The sequence below is a fragment of the Equus caballus genome, chromosome 19 (assembly GCF_041296265.1).
Source record: "Equus caballus isolate H_3958 breed thoroughbred chromosome 19, TB-T2T, whole genome shotgun sequence".
NCBI lineage: Eukaryota > Metazoa > Chordata > Mammalia > Perissodactyla > Equidae > Equus > Equus caballus.
The window spans coordinates 53,573,703-53,593,889 of NC_091702.1; the positions used below are offsets into that span (position 1 = coordinate 53,573,703).

Below are 20,187 nucleotides of genomic sequence, written 5' to 3' on the forward strand. Positions count from 1 at the left end.
CTTACTTTATAGGGGAAGGAGAGTGGGCCAAGAATTAAGTAGGCAAAAAATATACCGTTTTAAATATCGATAAGATCTGGGAAGAAAATAATGCAAGGTAAGGGGGAGAAAATAGGGATAGATGATGGGGGAAGTGCTATTTGAAATAAGGTAGGTAGGGAAGGTCTCAGTGAGCAGGAGACATTTGAGCAAAGACTTACATAATGAGAAGGAGCTAAGCATGTGGTGATCAGGAGGAAGAGGATTTTAGGCACAGGGAATAGATGTTGTAAAGTAAGTAAGAACAATGTGAAATATTCCAGGAAGAGCAAGAAGAAATGTGTGGCTCCAGTGGAAGGAAGTGAGAATTACCATGAAGCCAGGTAGGGGCCAGATCCCACAGGCCATGCTAAAGAGGGATTTAGGAAATGCATGTGGTCTAACTTATACATTAGAAGAGATCTGTGGCTCCTCTGTGGAGAATCAACTGAAGGGATCAAGGGTGGAACAGGAAGACCAGTTAGGAGTTACGGTGGTCGCCCAGTAGGAGATGGGTAATGGCAGTGGAAGGGAGGAAACGTGGTTCAGTTCTGAATAATTTGAAGGCAGTTGGTGAGGGACTTGGTGTGGTGTAGATTAGAAAGAGAAACATCAGGTGTGATGAGTACCAGATGTTTGGCCTGAGCAACTGGATCAATGGCAATATTAACTCCATGGAGTTGAGAGTTATGGGGGATATGGGAGAAAGGGCAGTTTTGGGGAAGAGATAATTAGGAGTTAATTTGGGGACATGTTGATTTTGAGATTCTTATCCAAGTGAAAAAGTTGAATAGACATTTGGATACATGATTCAGGAGCTCAGAGGAGGAATTAGGGCTAGAGATGCAAACTCTCTCTTTTCTTTTTTTCATTTCTACATGTGTCCTGTACTTTCTTCACCATGTAAGCCTACAGAGTGCAAGGAATGGACTCTGCCAGTTTTGGGAGATAAAGATGCATACTCTATGTTATTTGATGATGAATATACAGGTGCTACTTTCGTTTATTCTATCTTTGGAAAGTCCTAGATGAATATAGCAAAGAGGTACTAACAAAACCATGTGAACACTTCCTGAGGACACATATGGTTTATGATGTCACTGAGATGTAAGACAAACATAAATTGTTGTTTCCATAATGATATAAGACAGAGGGGAAACATGTATTCTGTGGTTTATTGATGTGAGTATTATCAGTGTGAGTTAGAAGAAGGGAGGTGAAACTTGAACCCAATTTTGAAAGTGGAGAAGATTTATACAGGCAGTAAAGCGCAGGCAGGGCATTCTAGATGGGGCGAATCAGGAGCAGATGGGCAAAGACATGAATTCAGTTTCTCTGTAGGGGGAAGCAAGGATGGAGAACAAGGAGATTGGCCTGGCAGGCGCAGAATTTTTGTTTGTGAAGTTAAGGGAGATGAATTGATAAACATTGAACTTACCCAGTAGCACATGGGTCCTCATCTCTAGGGTATTTCAGAATCACTTTTGGAGCTTAAAGATGTGGATGCCTAGACATCACTTCTGGATATTCTGATTCCATAGGTCTTGGAGGGGCCCTGGCATTTGGACTTTTCACTGGGAGCTTGTTCCAGAACTTACTTCCTTCCCAAAGCTGTGATTATTTACTAGAGTTAATAGTCCTACTGGACACCTAAGTAGAGTTGTTTCCAGTCGCCATTTTTGTGTGGGCCCCCAGGCTGGCTCTTCTGGTTTCAGAATGTTTATTTCCCTACTTACACAGAAAGTGATGTTTGTAGCTTTTTCTGTCTTTTAGTTATGCTATAAGCATAGGTTGCAGTTTTATTTTCTCTCCTTGTTGATCTACATTACTTTTAGAGGATATTTGGAGAATTCAAACTGAGTTTGCTACCATTATCCAGTAGGAATCTAGAAGCCTGCAAATTGGTGTCAAGAGTAACTTCCTGCCTTTGTAAGTGATCGATACACTGTTGTGTATCATGGACACCTCAATTTATAATACCATGCACCCAACATATAAACTTGTAATGCTCCACTTTAGTTATTAGAAATTTCCCTGGTGAAATCAGAAACTCAGGTTTACAAAAAGTCTGTGTTTTGGGTTCTAATGATATCTCAAAATTTGGATGTCAGGTGTTATTGTTGTTAATATTATTTTATTTAAAGGAATAGAGACTCACTCACTTGCTTAAAGGATGAGGATATGTTTCTGAGTTATGTTTGTCACAATAAAGAAATTCTAAGGAGAGGTTCTGGTGAGCCCAGATCTAGGGCTGCTCCAGAGAATCTCATGGCAGGAGTTCATGGAAATTTACTCTAGTAGATTAAATATCATGGCTGAGCCTTTCTCAACGTCTTTGCCTAATTCTTCTTTTAGGACTAATAGACTGTACATCCTTTTACTGTTTTATAACTTGGGACCACCTATGGCCTGTCATAGCTCCTCCATTTTCTTTCTACTCTTTGGTCCCTTGTACAATCGCCTATTGCTCGGTGTGGATGTGCAGGTGAATAAAAGCTGTGGATGGGGTGGTATCTTTTCCAAGGAGCTGTGGATATGAGAAGCCCTGGGATTATTACACCAAATACTGCACAGGGAATTAGACTGCATTGAACTGAGCTGCTGCTTATTTGGCCAAATTTGTGATGACTTTTCCTGAATGATTGACTATATATGGTTCATTTATTCTCTATTGCATCAGCATCTGTTAAACAGATATAGCATTGGAGAAATAAACAAAAAAGTTTGGAAATCAAAAAGAGCAGAAGTGGGGCCAGCCCTGTGACCGAGTGGTTAAGTTCACGTGCTCCACTTCAGTGGCCCAGGGCTTCACTGGCTCCTATCCTGGATGCAGACATGGCACCACTCATCAGGCCATGCTGAGACAGCGTCCCACATGCCACAACTAGAAGGACCCGCAACTAAAATATGCAACTATGTACTGGGGGGATTTGGGGAGAAAAAGCAGGAAAAAAATAAAAAGAAGATTGGCAACAGTTGTTAGCTCAAGTGCCAATCTTTAAAAAAAAAAAAAAAAGGAGAAGTGGTATGCTATGGGCCTAAATAATATAACAACGATATTCACGGCTATTATGCAGCCTGAACTGAAAGCAAAATTTAAGAGTTGAGGAGAAATAGATACAGAAACACTCTTCTAATTCTTAAGATTCCATATTATTAACTCATAGGCCATTGGAATGTTTTCTAAGGAGAAGCCTAAGACTAAAATCACAGGGCTATGAAAAGTTTTTATTTAAGAGGTACAGCATATGTTATAACTACATGGTCTAGAACACAAGATTTTAGAAAGGAAAGCATACTATCTATAAAAACAGAAGAGAGAAGACTTCTAGGGACAAAAATGCGTATGAAAAGCCACCTTTTAGGCCTTTAGGGAAGGCAGATTTGTGTAGATTCATATTTTAAGTAATATTTTGCTATAAAATTAATATACTTTCATTATGGAAAAATTCAAAATAAACAAAAATTATTTAAAATTCTTCTGCCTGGAAACAACCACTTTTAGTGTTTTTGTACATATTTTTCAGTCTTTTCCCACTGTATGTGTACACATTTGTCATTTCTCGAGCCATACTTAACTCAGCAATGCTTACTTAAACAATTGATCAACCTTTACATATTGTTGGTGCATATGCCTTTTCATTTAAAGGTGTTCCAAAAACATTTCTTCATGTTACTAAGTAGTATTCAAAATATGATTTTTAATAACTGCATAGTATTCCAATATATGGATGAATTCTTATCTATTTAATCAACCATCTATTACCAAGCAAAGTTTCCAGTTTTTCACAAGTGTAACTAAGGCCAGGATAAACACTCTTGCTTCTAAATCTTTGATTATTTCCTTTAGATAAATTCCTAGATGTAAAATTTCTGGGTCAAACAGTATTCATATCTTTTTAAGTTTTTGATGCATATTGCTAAGATGCTCTCCAGAGAGTTGTGCCAATTTTATTCTTTCTGGGGTAGCATCTTAAAGTTTCCTTCCAAAAGCAACTCGATTTGAAGCTGTGCCATTACTCTTCTCTGAGTCCTCTGGTCCAGTGGTTATAGCCAACTCAATTTAACTCTTACCTCAAGGTTATACTTATAATAACAGAAACATTTTTGTAGATTATTTATGCTGCAAATGAGACAGTTTATGAATATAGTTTGACAGTGGGGTTAGAATTTGTTCCTGTCTTATGCTGGCTCTGTGCAAGCATTCTGCTTTTTCTGGAAAACAGACAAGGAGAACAAGAAAGAGAGAGAGGGAGAATGAGAGAGAGAAAAAAGAGAAAGAAAGAAAGAGAGAGAGAGAAAAGGAAGGAAGGGAGGAAGAAAAAAATTACCTCTCTTATTTGGACTTATTGAGCACTCATAGCGTACTAGGCATAGTACTGAACATGCACAAGACATGAGTCCTGCCTTTTGAGACCATACAATTCCACCTCCGGTGATTCATAGGCATGATATGAACTGTGGGTTTCTAGGACAATGCCCTATTGTTAAAGTGCTTGAACCATAAGGTGCGGGCAGACTACAGGACACCTGTGATCCACACTTGTAAATAAGTGTAATAAGTCTTCATATCTGTGGAGTCTGGAAGAAGGGCAAATTTGGGTATCTGTTCCAACTCTAGAATAATACAGAAAACTCAAGAGATTCCTGCAGGGATAAATGGAGATAAGTGGTAGACTAGAAATAGGTGATGGGATGAGGAGAGAAAAAAAATCTGCTCCTTCCCATTTCTCCCACTGTGCCCCCTCCAGGGGAGTCTGTGCCACTGGTAGGAGGCCACGTTCCTCCATGTGGTAGCTTTGAGTTCCTGAGGTTTTCAAAACTGCTTTGGGAAGGGTATGGCATGGATAGAGAGACTATTTTCTTGTGAGGACGATGGGGCAATATTGGAAACGGGGCCTCTCGTGAAGAATCAGACAGGCAGCGGAGGACCTGGGACGTCCTGGAGTGCTGGAGTGCAGTGTGCAGTTTGTCACGCTGCAGGGAGGTGCGATGGGCGATGGGGATTGCTTGATTGAGAATTAAAGAAGCAAGCGTTTCTATCCCACTGCTTGGACTGAACAAGCTTTCCGACAGTTACTTGGTTAGCTAAAACTGGCGTGAGTTAGAGGGACAATTGTAACAGTGACATAAAAATTCCAAATAGCCCATCTGAATAGATATTCACACATTTAGAAAATGCATAATAAATGACGTATAGTGAAAATGTAAACAAGCCATTTAATAACATTTTAATGCTTGATTCTGATCTCTTAATTAAAATGTGCATAAAAGAAAACAATGGTGGAACATCTGTGTGTGTTATTGGGATAGCAGGATTTGTGCTGCACCCTGGGCTTTTTTGTTCCCTTCTCAGTGTGTGTGAACGTGGGAGGGTTTCCTCTTTGAGGCACATTTACCCATTTGAGCCCCACAGGGTCTATGTTCCCACCCACCTTCTCTTGGCTGAGGTCATCTCCCCTTTTCTTTTCTCTTGAATTAAATACTGTATGGCTTGTTCTCTGCTTAAATTTAACTACTCTCATCATTAGATCTGAAAGCCACTCTTCACCCCACCCCTCTAACCTGAAACCCTGACCTAACCCTGACTCACCCTTGTTATCTCAGCAGATGTACACAGCATTACCTAACGTTTTTGGCCTCGGTGAATGATCTCGGAGAGCTTTGGGGGAAGCGTGGCCCTTTGTTTCTGTGACCTTGTAGCCGTTATTACTCAGCTGGCCACCATGGGGTTTAGATGTTAAAGACAGACATTCTTCTCACCCCTGCTGGTGGTTTTTTAGAAATTATTATTCATTTGGGGGATGTATTTCTGAGCTTCATTCTGCCCAGTTGTCAAATGAGAGTACAAGCAATCACAAAAGTCGAGGGTTATTAAGGGCTTTAAGATCTGCCAGTGAAAATGTTACACCATGAAATGCTTTATTTCTACCTTTCCTGGGAACATACCTGATCACCAAAGTTTGTCTTTGATTAAACCAGTAGAAAAAATGCCTCCTACCTTCTTTTATTCCTAGAGGAATTCTGTAGCATTTATACAATAGAAAGTCACAGCCAAAAGGCCTTCTTAAAGACGTCATAATTAATGTTTAATGTCCCCCTTTATAAGGAGGACATCGTACTGGGACTGTGTGTAATCCTCACAATGTTCCTGCAGAAAAGCTGGTTTTATTCTTCATTCCACAGGTGATGAAACAGATTCAGAGCCGTTGAAGTGATGGGCCGAAATCCATGCCGTTAATAAGTGGGAGACCTGGGATTCAAATTCAAGTCGGTCTCTCTCTCTCTCTCTCTCGGCCGTAATCTTTCCATTACATCAGACCCTATCGTATGATAGCTCCCGTTTCCTGTAGACAGTAGCTAGATGGTGTTCTGAAAGAGTTAAGTAAAATGCATCCTGTTTGTGACAAATGTCTGAAACTTGTTTTTATAACTTGGATTTAATTCACAAATAAAGAGTAATTATCAATATGCACAGATGAAGAGCTGCATGTATGGATCAGTGCGATCTCTGTTGCTTGGCTTGTGGATGCAGTGTGCCCCAGGGAGTTTCACAAATCCACATGGCGTCTCCCAGTGCTGGGTTCTGTGTAAGTGGAACAAAGTGTAAAACTCCTGTGTGTTGGGATAGCTCACGACTGGTTACTATCTGAGGGAATTTGTATAAAATTGCCTTGCCATATGTAGACATAGTTTCTTTTCTGAATTTATTCTTAACACGTGTGTGGGAGCAAAATATCGATTTGGGGTACTGGCTTTGCATTTTTTGATGGATGTTTGTGTACCAGGGATGTGGAACTAAGACCTGTCCCACTGCTCATCGTTTTTTTCCCTCCGGTCTGAGAGAACCTCTGCCTTAGACTTGTTCTGTATCCTGAAACAGACCAGTTCTTAGATTTATGTGATGGTTAGGTTGTGGTGGGGGGGGGGGGGGGTCATAGGACATTCAGTTGTGTATTAAGGAAGACATCAAGATGTAGTGGGAAAAACAGGGACCTTGGAGAATCAGGGGAGCACCACTGTTTTGCTTGCTAGCTGTGCAGCTGTGGGTGAGTTCCTTCACTCACCAAGCCTCAGAATTTTTTGTCTGTAAAATGGACTTCAGTAATAATACCTTCTTTACAGAGATATTGTGCAGCTTAAATGAGATAGCACATTTAAAACATAAGAAACAGTGCTTGACGCTCAGTGAACGTTAGTTGTTTACACTTCACGCAGCAAGGAAAGGGAAAAATAGGAAAGAGGGGAAATTAAAAGATGATATTGAGTTTGAGAAAAATGTTGTCATCATTTCAATCCAGCATAGTGGAAAGTGTGTCGAGAATGCAGAAACCTACGTTCTACTCCCAGCTCTGCCACAGGGAAGCTGTAAAATCTTTGCTCTTAGCCTCTCAGTTTCCTCATCTTTAAAATGAGTAAGTTAGAATGCCTGATCTCTATTTAGTTATATGGTTTTGCCTTTAGATTTTTCTGCCTCCCAGAGTAGGCTATGGCTGTCACTCAACAGTGTGCAAGTCTCAGAGTCCAACAGCCACGTATCTAGATGAGCCTATTGTTGAGATGTGCTTTTCCCTGTGCAAGTATGTTTACACATGCTTTTGTGTTCTGTGTGTGTTTGTCATGGGTCTGAGTATTTATGCACCTGCATGCTTGTTGACAAAGCACACTAGCATACATTCATACATTTTTTTGTGGGTATGTGTGTTTATATATAACCTATACATATACAGTATGTGTGTATATATATAAATATATGTCTGTGTGTATGAGAAACAGATGCACTGTAGGCAGATAAAGCAGATAAATATAGATCCAAATAGAAGCAAAGCATATAAATATAGATGTTATATAGAGTGAAAGCAAGCAGATCAGCACCATTTCATTATTGCTTCAAGTCTTTGTAATAAAAGAATTGAAAATAAGTATCTGACATTGAAATTATTGATTGAATGACACTGTCAGATCAGAAGGCACGGTATAAGGTAAGAAAATAACCTCTCTTTCAACTTTGAGAAGCAATTAGCAGGAAGATTTATTACTTTTAATTATTTGATTTATGAAAGTTTTTAGATGCGCTGTGGTGTGGTGTTTTTAAGAGTACAAATATGTCACCTTTTCTGAAAATACTACCAGACAACAAAAAATAATACGTAGGAAAAGAACACCTATTCCAGTCCTGAGAAAGGACTTGATAAAGGTGACAAAATCCCCTTTGTTTGCAGACTATGATTGGCAGCTCTTTCCAGTTTCTGGGTGTGGACAGATGAGTTGGTTTCATTCTACATTACTTTTCAGAAGCCCTGTGAAGTCCTCAGGGAAAGCCACCTAAAGGAGATATTTTGAAGCCCCAAGGCAAAGTCACCATTGTTAAGTTATTTTTGTGGGGACGCTTGCAATTGTGTTTAGTGTGTTGTGTGAGTAAAACTGGGCTTCCATCTGTTACTTTCATGTCACTGTTTTCACCAGTCAAAATAATTGGTCATGAGTTTTTGCTTTATTTTGTTTTGTTTTAGTGAAGAGGGTATTGTGAGTTATTTTTAGTAGGTTTGAGTTAACTGTGTAATTTTTTCTAGTGTTGCAAGTTATATCTTGGCCATGTGTTTAAATACTATTTGAAAATAAGGAGTTTCTCCTCTTTCCCCCCAAATCTCATCTATTCCCCCAAACAGATCACATCTCTCCTTCAGCTTTGTTGTAAGAACATCCAGAGAAGCTAAAATTTGAAGAAAGCCCTTGAAATTGTGCAGATGCAAATCCTGCTTTTGCCTACTACCATAAGACTGCCAAAGTCATTGTTGTTGTGGTTGCTTTTTCTGTTGTGTAGTTTACTCTTGCTTTTCCTTATAAGGATGAGAAAAGAAGGCCAGCAAGATGTTCTAGTTCTCTCCTCTTTTGTGCTTCTTCTAAACCAGAAGTTAGTGTTTCTTCCTGCTCCCAATCAAGTTTAAACTTGAGGAAGAAAAGGAGGGAAGGAGAAAGCAATAAGGACTCATTAAAAGTTGATTAGATTAGAAATTAGAGCTGCTTTAGGAACTGTTAATTCTTTCTTTCAAAGCTGTTTGGCTACTATTACTTTGTGGTAAGTTCTTTGTCACATTATGATTTTAAAAATATATTTTAAAAAAGTGTCCCAGTGGTCTTGAGAATAGTACATCACACACACACAATCTAGACTCAAAGCGTTATGACCTATCTAGCTTAAGAAATATGTTAGGATTAAAATTCTGAGAGAAGTTATGTACACACACACACACACACACACACACACACACTCCTTTTCTTGTTCTTTGTTTCTTTCCTTTTCTCCTGGCTTAACATATTTACTATTCAGCTTTTGTCAAGTACTTTGTAGTAATTACCAGAAATTTTGGCAAGGAGAAAAAAATTGTATATGCACACATATACACACACGCATACACACAGACATATTGAATTGTTAATGTTGTATTAATCATCCAATTTTCTATGCATCATATTTTTTAAACTTTTATCTAGTATAAATCTTTAAAAGAATTTTTATAAACACTCAAATATCTGGTCTGATTTAAATGTTCCTAGGAGATTGTGCATTTCCTTACCTACGACAAAGAACATCTTCCAAATACGCATTTGGAAAACAGGCGTTTATCAGAGCCAAGAGCAAAGTCAGAACCTGTTTCTTTTTAGGAAGTCCTTTACCCTTCCCAACTCCCACTTGCAGCATGTGGTGGCTCTCGTCATTGGCATGGAGAATTCTTTTTGGTTAGATGGCTTCATGTTCTGCTCTTGGTTTTGTGATGCATTACAGTACATATGGGCCTGGGAGTCAAACAGAGCCTGATGCTCACCTGCATACATTTTTAATTAGCTCTGTGTGCTTAAGCAGGTTAGCTAACAGCTCTGTAACTAGGTTGCTAATCTATGAAACTTACACCAATCTCACTTACTTCACAGCAGGTTTGTATCAAATGGAATAATATTAATGAAATGTGTGGCACATAATATGTACTAAAGAAATGCTCTTTTCCTTCTGGCCTATTAATTTCGATGTAAGTCTGTGATTTCCTCCTCCTCTGCCTCTCACCACTGTGGTACAGCGTCATACTGTAGCCATTAGAAATCATAGCCAATGCTAGAGAAATAGGAGAAAGAGGTTTAAAAAATTAGTATCTAATACCCATCCAGAGAATGGGCTTATGAAGAAAGAGACCTAAGGAAACCATCATGAATTCTTGGCTTCTATAACTGTAATGTTTTCTAGTGATCAAACAGGAGTGGGAGACTTTTCAACAAAGTGTTGCTGAAATCCTGTTCACATCAATAAAGTGGAATGAAATATCCATCCAATTAATGTACATTAAGCCTTTTAAAATAATAGGACATCCTTTTATTGCCCATTCATATACCAAGTGAATGTCCGTCATTCCACGGTGGATGTTGTCCACTTTAGGTCGCTGTCGATTAGGACTCTTAATTAGCACCTACTCTTTTTAGGGAAAATTGTATGATCAGAATTCAAATGTCATTGAAATTGCTGAAGAGTTGCTGTATGTTTTCTTTTTTAAGGAATAGGGAGGAAAAAAAATACCTCCCACTCTAAGATATTTGGAGCTGCGTTTCAGCCTAGAGCTGATGATTTTAGCTGAAATGTAAACCCCGTAAGAGTTAAGGTTTATAATGGAAACAATGACACAATCTTAATTACAATGATTCTGGCAGCTCTGTCCCTGTTATCCAGAGACCTGTTTCTCATGTCCGAGTTTCTTTTAACTTCCTGAGACTTCACTTTCTGTGTAACTGCAATTTTAGCATGCAACTCTTTCTGACTTTTTTTGGAATTGAGGGAGTTTGGCCAGTATCATTAAGCCACATGAAGCCAATAGGATTTCTCTGGATCTCCTCCTGCTGTACCGTAGTCAGCCTCAAAATGGTTGTATCTGTGGAATGGAAAGAAAGAAAAGGGAAAAGAAAGGTGACCTGCCGTAGTGGAAAATGAGTGGTTTGGAGATTCTGAGTTTCATTTTCTTTCATGAGATTCCTGTTCCACGAGGCCCAGCTCCTTACGGACAATGCGGGGGTCTAGACAGATGTAATATTCTTTGGCAAAGTCTGTCAGTCATCAGTATGTCATCAGTATCTTCTTGCAATTTTTTTAAAGTGTATACTAAAGCCCTATTTGTTGTATAATACTAAATTTAAATTTTTCCTTCCTTTATGATTTCTGAGGATCTCAAAGCACATTAACAAAACAATGATTTTTAAGAGGAAGAGTAATCAATAAAAGTTGGAGAAACAGATGAAAAATGAGAGAAAGGGAAGAATTAGAGGTCAGGAATGGGTATAAATGAGCTAGAAAGAGAGTAAAAAGTGAGTCTCTCCTAAAGTCCAAAGAGGGAAAAGAGGAGGAAGAGAAGACTCAGATGAAAGATAAAAAATTAAGTATCAGACAGCTTTGAGGTGAATATTTTTGTATAACGTAAGGATTCCCTATCTTACAAAAGAATCTTTTGAAATCTTTCTCTATGGCATTTAAAATAAGATTCATCTTATACAACTTTGACTTATCCTATGCTGTGGAGAAATGACTGTGAGCTTTAGATGCTATTCCCAGGTCTGTCTCAAAATATATACTCCTGAGAACATTCTCTTCCAGGCTCCAGAATCTTCATATACAAAAGGAGGGGGCCAGACAAGTTCTCATCTGCTTTTAAGTATCCATGAGATGAAATAGCACATAGGATGGTCTTATTGACATACCACCAGGATGGTTATTGAAGGAAGTTGCTGAAAATGATTAGATTATACCAATGACAAGCTTAAAAAAAAACAAACAAAATTTTTTGAAGGTTTTGACTGAAGTGTATGTGCTTAGTCCTAGCTGAGTTAACAAGATGGTAGCCCCACTTTGTCAAAAGTACTATGGCTACGAAATACGCTTTTAGTTGAATCTTCAACTGGAATTTTTGAGAGATTATACTTGCAACTCTTTCGCCAAAGGTCTCATTCTCCAATTAACTGAAGGATGGCATTTCTGACTTTCTAATCCAGAAATTTTTTTCTCATAAAACTCCTGTTTAACCAAGAAAATGGAAATGAGTACATTCTTGGTTGCCCTTCTATTAGTTTAAATTTGCATAACCTAATCAAAACTCAACCTGCCTTGCCCTTCAACAAAAAGTTATATTCTCTCCCATTACTAAATGGCTACATTCTTCTCAGTATTTTTTAAAAGATGAATTATGTTGCTATTCCATGACTTTTTCTTTAGGATGTGTCCATGGAAATTAAAATGGACTTTTCTGTGCCCAAGGCTGAAATGAAAAATAGTCCAAAAGGGCCGGTGGAAATGAACACAAAACTTTGCTGATCCTATCAGTATTATAATTTTTGTTAAGCTTTTTTCTAATAAAATGGAACTGAAGTCAACTGACCCCCAAATAACTGTCTGACACTTCCTCTACATCATTATTTTGTGTCTGCAGATAAATGATAGAGTAATACAGCCTAAGGTTTCCTGCAAATCATTGGAATATGTTTTTCTGAGGCTTTTCTAGTGTACTTTCCCGACAGAAATGTTTCCCCCGTAATTAATTTACTCTTTCAACAAATTTGCTGAGGATAGAGAATGTGCCAAGCACCGTGCTAGGTGCTCAGCATACAACCATGTGCACATGGCCATCGGTCTTTAAAACAACCCTGACTAATGGATGGAATCAGCATCTGTTGAATATTTTCTAAGCTCAAATGAGTGAATAGAGAAGATCATTGGATGATCAGAAATGAAACCACAAACTCTTGTTCTTTCTTTTGCATGACCTCATGTGATTTTTCCCAGTCACCATTTACAACCCCACATTCAGGAAGGAAACAAGCTCCCTGCCTTGTTCTTTAGCTGGCTGCTGATAGAACTTCTATTTCTTTCTCACCTTGGTGGATGTTCTCAGCCATAGGAGGGCCCTCAGGTACAAGAAAGTCCTGTGACTAGCAGCAGAATTAACCTCACCCTTACTTTCTGGCCTAAGCTTTGGGAACTCGTTGTAAGGCATGGAAGCACTTAGCAGCCTCAGAGGACTGGAAATGTCTATAATCATCCAGATGAAGAGTTAAATTTTAAGTGGTCTCCATAAGGATAACATAAGAAATTACAGTTAGTTAAATTTTAAGTGGTCTCCATAAGGATAACATAAGAAATTACAGTTATTTAAATTTCTTTTGCAAGTATTGTTTATCAGTTTAGAGTCTTTCTTCATTTTGCCCATTTCTCTTCCGTTATCATGTGTAGGGCTGTTCTATTTAGCCAAATAATTTGTGGCATATCTTCTTTCAAAGTAAGATAGTGTCCTATTTAAAGATTTCTAAATGTATTCTTTATGCATTTTTAAAGGAGATGGGTAGAATAGAACATATTTCTCTTTGCCCTGATGATATCCCTGTGTGTCTTTCAAATAATATTTGTGCCTAGGTAAACTGGTTGGACCATAGCATTGGCTATCACAGACACAGATTCGCAAATGCATAGAGAGAATGATAGATAGGTGCATATGGAGAAGTCTGACAGTTTAGTGGAATTGCTTTCAAGTAATTTGACACATTAGTACTTTCAGACATTCACCTGCCAGTAATCCCCATTAGAAATAAGATTGGAGTATTGGGGTCACTAGCTCCAGACCATTTTTCTGAGACCTGAACAATAACCAAAAGTCAGAGCTAGAGGGAATAAGAATGAAACCATTTGAGGCGTTGAATTGTTTCTCTAAATGAGCTCTTCTCCCCCCCCCCCCCCCCCCCGACCCCACCACCGTTCCTCCTTTTTCCTCGCCCTGTTCCTCTTTTTCTCCTTTTTCCTCCCTCCCCTCCCGCTCCTTTCTTTTCAGTGTTCTGAATTCATTAGATGGCATAGTGTAAATCAATAGTAAACGCTACCCGCCTACTCTGTACTCAGTTACGCAACATCACATAACCGGTACACAGAGACAAAAAGGGAAAAAGCACACACAGCCTTTACATTCAAAAGCTCTTGCATAATTTTACTTTTCCACAGCCAAAAAGAAAAAAAAAAGGAAATAACAGATGGGGAAACTTACAGTTTTTTTTTCCCTTTTCTCAGACTGTTGAGAAGGGAGTTAGTTAACATCCATGGCCATTTCTAGTTGCCCTAGGCTGCAGCAAAACATCCCATAATTGTCAGTGCCTTAACTGGCTTTAAAACAGGATTTTGTGACTCTCCATGATGTGGTGAATTTTCCAGGTAATATAAGACTAAAATTATTCTGAGGTGTTTAATGCTGACTTGGTTTTTACTTATTTTTGAAAAATCAACAACATTTAAAGTATGAAATGAATTTTAAAATAGAAGGAGGATAAGGAAGACGGCTATGTGTGTGTGTTTTCATTTGAAATGTATCCTGATGTAATATTTATGTAAAAAGCCAGTTACATAAACCCTGTCTTTCTGTTGGTTTTTACTTTGGGAGCTGTATAAAGCTCTAATGTTTTTTTCTCATAACAAAGTACATTCAAATCCCAAAGTCTTATAACATCTAGATGCTACAGGAGAGACACTTAATTCAAACTCCCTACGGAATTCACCCCCTAAATAACAGTTCCGTTTAAGAACCTGTGGATTCTGGAATTCTCATTTAGAGCTTTTCCCTGAAACACCTTTGGATTCATTGTCCTGCCTTTAAGTCTCAAATGTATACTGAAAGTTTTTTTTTTTCTCTTTCTCTCTTCGTAGCTCTTCTCATTTCCCACACCCCCTGCTTTTTCATTGGAGTGACTCCCTTCCCAGCTCAAATGGGAACACAGTGAGATTTGTATGAGGTTTATCAGTTTTCCTTCCCCGTTATAATATTTTGTTTCACTTAACTGACTGATGTCCTCTGGGAACATCTGGGAACAGGCAGTTGTCTGATGAGGGAGCTTGGAAGGCGTTTGGGGTTTGTTTTGTTCTTCCTTTTCAGTTTCTGCTTATCAAATGGTTATAATATGGATACAAAATGATGAAGAGCACAGCACCAGGCATTGCTAGCATCTGCTAGGGTGTGTGAGGAGTAGAGGCGGTGGTAGTTCTGATTGCTCTTAATGCAATCGGAAAAGGTGAAAATGGGCAGGAGAGAGGATGGATGTGAGTAAGATAGGTTGACTCACTTCATCTCCTCATATTTGGGATCAGTCTCATTCCTTTAGGTCGTATTTTACTTCTGGTTGGTAAGGCCATATGAAATTGGTTCATTTGAGTTTGCTGAAGGTGAGAGGTGAGTTTTCCTTTACTTTAAAAAAGAATTTAGGCTATTTCCTAATTGTTTAACTTTCTCTTGTGTGTTAGCTGTTGAATTTAGGATTCCTTTTGTATGGAAAAACTTAGTGCATAAAGATAAAAATCCAGAAGAGTTTTGTGTGGTTTTCAGGTTTCATCACCCAAATGTGAGGCCTTCTGTTGCAACAACTGAAGGATCATGATCATTGGGATTATCATGTCTCCATATTTATGAACATGTGGAGACAACTTTTGTTGCCTTAATATGAGTAATGGCTAAGCTAATATATATTTTTAAAGTATTTTATAAATACATCTCCTTTCAGCTTTTTTTCCCTTAGAAGAATCTATAGTTCAGGTAGATTTGTTTGTCGAAAACTAGTGAAAATTTGTCAGAATATTCTAGTCTTTAAGTGGGAATTAACATTTACACATATATTTTTTTCTAAGTATCCCTCTACACGGGTTATAGCTGAGTTTGGATTACAATATGCAATTTTGTGTGTACGTACCTGATGATCAAAATGAAATCTGCGCCATGTAAAATATATTCTTTATAATGTAATTTTGACGTGATTGATTATCTGTAACTAGGCACTTATTTTTGGTGTGTAGTTCTGTATACAGGAAGTCATTTAAGGTAGCCTGATTTTCAATTGGGTTGCCTGGATTTAAAAGAAAACTTAGAAGTCTATAGAAGAGCATTTTCTTTGTTTTCAAAATAGTTAGAGGATCCAGTTATAAAAGAAATAGACCAAAAACATCCTTGAGTAAGCATCTTTGAAATTTTTTCCTGCCTCAGTTTGTCAAAATAACTTCCATTTTCATCTCAGTGGGTTTCTGCACTCTCTGAACCGTACTTAGGGCAGAATTGACCTTTCACTGCCCAATAGATGCCAGCTGATTCTGTTCAGCCCTCATTTTCAGTTGTAACCACGGCCCTGGAAACATATAGACTGCTAATTTTTCTTCTGCAATATGGGATCCAGGCTTAGGAAAGGCTGGCGGGCCTAAACCTTCTATTTCCAGGGCATGCAAGAAGCTAGGGAGAGTTTTAAACATTTTCCAATTTTTCAGAAGTCCTTTACAACTCTTTCAACCCAGCTTTTCATTGCTGTTGGCAGTAGTAATAGATATTTTTAAATGCTGCAACAAGAACCTCAGTCACTGACTTACCTTCTCAAGCAGAAACACTCTAGTTGTGCCTGGCACATAGTAGATGCTTCATAAATATTTTACCATGTTTTGGTGAGCTGCTGTGGCCATTCCCACATAGTGCTTATACAGGTAAGCAGTAAGCCATGCGAGTAATAAAGGGGTAAGATGAAATGGGCTACAGCGTTCTTCAAGCTTCAGCAATGGACAGAGCATCCCATTTTACAAGAAAATCTTTGTCTTTATAAAAGTTGCAAATTGCAGAAGGCTATTTTATAGCTTTCCTAGAGGTCCTTTTTAATGGTCAGTGCTGCATAGACCATTGGCTCATTTAGAAAACATAATTTTTGGCAAGCTACTTTGGTGATCCTCATTAAGTTTCATATGCAAATGTGTTAGGTACTTGTTAGAATCCTGGGTCTCAGATATACTCCTCTTGCACTCTGTCACGGGGTCCTTTGAATCTCGACTCTTCTCATGATCCCTGGAAATTGTTTTTTAGACTTTTTTTACTTATGTAGGTCCTAGGATGATGACTATAGACAGATTTTACATAGAGTTCTTCTTTTATATAGTATTTTACTATTTTTAGCATCAATGATTCCTGATCGTTCTAAATCAATTTTGGCGTAAGTTAGTTATACTTGCTATTTTCATTCTGGTGATGATATTGGGGGTGGGAGATGATATCTGGGAAAACCACCTATGGCTTCTAAATTATAAAAGCAGTGAAAAGACAAGCATGTGGATTTATTGATAGACTGCTGCTCGTTAGGCAAGCAATTTTTAACATGCAGATTGTATAATATTTGGGGATTTTGTTGCTCCACAATACAAGCATTTTAAATGTTAATTTGGGGTTTGTTTTGTTGCTCTGTGTCTTAGGATAAAAGGTTTTGGTTTTAAAAGGTTTCCTTTCACTCATTCCATTTGTCTTACAGGACTTGGAATATAATACTATACATTTATTTATACTCATGAAGGAGGATAAGGCCAGTAACTCACAACTCATGAAACCAGGGGTAAATAATCCATCGCTTGTTCCCCCACCATTGCCACAATATTTATATCCAGAACACAAGTAACAAACAACCAAAAACAAGGAGAAACCAGTTAGTTTTTATTTACAAAATGTGTAATCAAAAGTACAGTAAAGTTCAAATGGAGCTGCAAATCCTGGTGGTTCACAATGGTTTGATTTATTTTTTTAAACAGACCATGGATAATTAACCATAAAACATAACTTTCTCAACACAAGTTACAGTGAATTGCAGACATGGGCAGCAAGTCATTCACAACTGGTTAGAGCTTGTGAAGTTAAACAAGCAGGCAGTTACAAGAGCCACTTTCTCAGTGCACAGTTGTATTTTCATTCCCAAAGGGAAAGATCCTTTGCTTTTTATATAATATCACCAAGTCAGTGTCCCAAAGTGAGAAGTCAATGAGTTATTTTCTATGAATGCCATGTTGTCGTACATTCGTTAAATACCTCATGTTTACCGTACTCTCTTCATTTCAGAAAGTTTCATCATCACTAACTGGATATTCCTCACGACATTACTGTCTGGTAAGTAGGTTTCGTTGTCTCTAAATGGCTGTCCAAAATATTGAGCTGCAAAGAAGTCAAGTATATTTCTCCAAACCTTAGAAAGAATTAGACTGGAAGGCGTGATGAGTCCACCACCTCAAGTACTAAATTTGATCAGAACATATTTTGATGTTGGTGAAGGGTACATCTTTCATATCCTATTTGTTCATTTGAAATGCCATCATTTAGAATGATAAAAATCGTGATCCCAAGAACATATTATCACTGATTTTGATGAATATTTTACAAAGATTTTGCTACATAGGGGTGGAAGTATTCAAAGGACTTGTTTGGAAGACTCTCCAAGAGGGAGAGATATATTTCCAAAGGAGACTCCTGAGTGAACAGAGAGGGTGATATGGTGAAGTTGGGCACTGATGTTTCCAGTGCAGAATATTAGATGTTTCGGCATTAAGCAAACAAACACAAAACTCTCCACATACGTTTTGTGATGCATTGAACTACCTATTATATTCTGTGACATGCTGCAAATTTGAAAGGCATTTGCTTCATTTGGATCAATCTTAAAATCAGACATGATTGCTCTGTGTACACCCACAAACAGAAGGGAAAATGCCCTTTAGGAACATGAATATAGCCACTCCCCCTTTAACAGTTAAGTAAGAGTACCAAGACCGGGATTGCAGGTGAGCCTGGTTTGACGCTTTAAGGTCTACGTGTCTTTTAGTGAAAATTTGTAAAGTTTCAAAAAGGTTGGTATTGTGGTCTTCTAGAACTCGAGATTTCAGTGGCTGGGAGGACAGCGCGGGTCAGAACTGAGGGTATGTGGTAGAGATTCATCAAGTCAGACAGAGCCAGAAAGAGCTGACTTTGCTAGAGGTTGGCCTGCATTGAAATGCGTCGGCGACTATACCCAAGAGGGAGGAGGAGTGAAGTGGGAACTTGCCTGGCATTTGACGATATTCTGCCTGGCTCTAGCCAGGCCTATTTAGTCATGAACATCATACTCATCCAAACCTTTAAAAGTTACACTCTTGACTTCACTTTATATGAATGTGCATAAAATGAGGAAAATGATCTCTTGGAGTAATAAAGATAGCTTTCAAACAGGGACTTTCCATAGCCGTTGCACATAATCCATAGTTGTCACTGTATTTTTGTTTCTAATTCTGTTCCACATCTATCTCTGTCTCTCTGAACAAATCCATCTCGCCAGTGAAGGCCACAAGCCTTTAAGATTGTAACTTCCCCTCCCTCCCCACTCGCACTCCCATGCTTTGCTTGTTATGCTGCCCAAAAGGAAACTCATATCAGCGTGAGCGTCAGGACCTCAAGGGACCGGCTTATTTGGTAACTTTCATTTGTCGCTCCCTTTGCATTCATTGCAAAATGATCTCATCACAAAACGGCCTGAATTTCACACTCTTTCTGGCTTGCAAAGAAGCCAGTTCCTCCCCTATTTCTATCCAACACAGAGAAACTCTTTATGTTTCTATGATCAGATAAAATCTGTATTGACGTTTCTTTTCCTGTGGGTGTATTTCCCTTCCAGGTATGAAGATTTAAACTATCAGGGCAATGCTGTGTGTTTGCAGTTTCTCTGTTTGAGCAAATGAAAAGCTCCTTGGGAAAGGAGAGCACATCTTATCCACTAATGAATAAATATTTATTTTCATTTTAAAATGATACATGCTCATTAAAAATAATTTGGAAACACACATAGGAGTAAAATGAAGAAAAATTAAAGTAATTATTTCTATAATTTAAATCCAATCATTAATAACCATTTGATATATTTCCTTACTTTCATCTTCCCCTGGGGATATATTTTTTTAAACATGCTGTAATCATACTTTGTATATAATTTTGTGTCCTGCTTTCAAAATTTAACCTGAAAATTCTACATGTAATTACACAGTCCTTAGAAACATCATTTTAAATAAATATATACTTTTCCTGACGAGGAATAGCTTATATAACCTAAATATCCAAGAGGAACGTTGGTTTTTGATTCGGTTTTTCACTTTTTACGTTTCCACAATATCTTGCATATAAAGACTAAATGAATCAATCAATAAATAAGTAAATGAATAAAATTCAAATAAGTATATATTTTTAAATTTTTAATTATGAAAACTTTCAAAGACGTGAATGCAGACAGATTATTACAGTGAACTCCCATATACCCAACACCCACCTTGTACAATGATTAACTCGTGGCCTGTCA

General features: G+C 38.1%; 1 protein-coding gene across 48 annotated transcripts in view; it reads left to right on the plus strand.

Moving 5' to 3' along the window:
- The window catches only part of ZBTB20 (zinc finger and BTB domain containing 20), a 746,634-nt gene that overhangs the window by 398,795 nt on the left and 327,652 nt on the right, over positions 1 to 20,187 (plus strand). For all 48 annotated transcript variants that reach the window (XM_070243773.1, XM_070243799.1, XM_070243783.1 and 45 more), the window contains one exon: positions 17,931 to 17,978. The gene's annotated coding sequence lies outside the window, so the exon portion shown is untranslated. The remainder of the gene's footprint in view (positions 1 to 17,930; positions 17,979 to 20,187) is intronic.